The sequence below is a fragment of the Vitis riparia genome, chromosome 10 (genome assembly GCF_004353265.1).
Source record: "Vitis riparia cultivar Riparia Gloire de Montpellier isolate 1030 chromosome 10, EGFV_Vit.rip_1.0, whole genome shotgun sequence".
NCBI lineage: Eukaryota > Viridiplantae > Streptophyta > Magnoliopsida > Vitales > Vitaceae > Vitis > Vitis riparia.
Genome location: NC_048440.1, coordinates 5,286,822 through 5,288,231, shown reverse-complemented (window position 1 = coordinate 5,288,231; position 1,410 = coordinate 5,286,822).

Below are 1,410 nucleotides of genomic sequence, written 5' to 3'. Positions count from 1 at the left end.
CTTGTTAGAATTTGAAACTGAAATGCCCAGATTTGATCCTAAAACAGATTCCAAGGTGCACCAGGCTTTTCTCGTTCTAGGACTCGGACCTCAAATTCATCTACGGAGTAAATCCGGTGTGGTTTATCAGGGCTCAAATTATCATTCTCAAGCTGATGGCTAGCTTTTTCATTTTTGAGAACTACTTCTGTGTTTTACAAAGCTGTTTGATCTTCCTGAACTTGCTCACTTGCAATGTTGCTTGAGATAGAAGCTTGATCTTCTAGAACTTTTGCATTTGGTACATTGCCTGAGATAGAAACTTTCATCTCTTCATTAGTTTTAGTCTCTTGCTTTGCTGGATATTCAACAACAATACTAGAGGTGGCCGCATTAGTTTGTTCAGAACACATATTCACTGATGTGGCAGAAGGGGATGGAGTAAACTGCATACTCGATGCTACAGGTTTTGCAGAACCAATTCGTGACATACTTGGTACAACAATTGGATAAGTGGAAAATGATGTAGTTGGCGGGCCAGCGCACTTATAGTGTACATTAGAATGAGCTCCCACAAAATCCCTGTTATGCATCTTCTTTTCAGCAATCCCCATCGAGTTTGGAATTTAATCTTTTACTTGGTTTTCTGCCATAAACCAAGAAAAACTGTATCTCGACTACTACTGCCGCCACTGCTTAAAATCAAATATTCTAAAACCACATGTATTGAGCTGTCTCATGCGGTAAATGAGTTGTGTGTATCTGCCTGCCCATAAACAACAATTATCCTATCAAATGTAGGTTCTTGAATGGCGATCTTGGCCACCAGATTGCCAACAGTGGCTTCCATACTTTCAAAACAGTTTCCTTCCTCAGGTTTCCCTCCGTTTTGGCTCCTAATCTGGTGAGTGATTCCTTCAAAGCCAAAATTTCTGCTGCAGCTAAAAATGGTCACAACCAGATAACATTTGTTTTTTCGGAGCTGAATTTACCGAAGTCTGCGCCTTTTCTCTAGTGGGAGTCACACTGGAACTAGAAATTGAGGCATCACTTGGACTAAACCTAGGCTGGGGATCGTCTTCCTCTAAATTCTTTTCTAATAGTTTTGCCTGTCGAAGTTCCTCATGAGCTTCTGCCAATTTTCCTTCTCTCTTCAGAGAAACTGCCTTCCTTTTATGAGCCAAGATTTCTTGTTGAAGGAAACTTTTGTTCTTCTGAGAAGTAAATGCCTGACCTGAATTTGCTTCACTTACAAGCAACTTCCTATCTGCATAAACCATCTCTCTTCTTCTGAGGTGCAGCATCAACTTTGCTCCTCAAATCTTCATTGGCACTCTTCAGGGATTTCACCAGAAGAGGGGGATTAGTAAAAGAGGAAATTCCAGAACTTAAATTCCATTCTCCTTCTTGTTTTTCAGGAGGTACATGAGA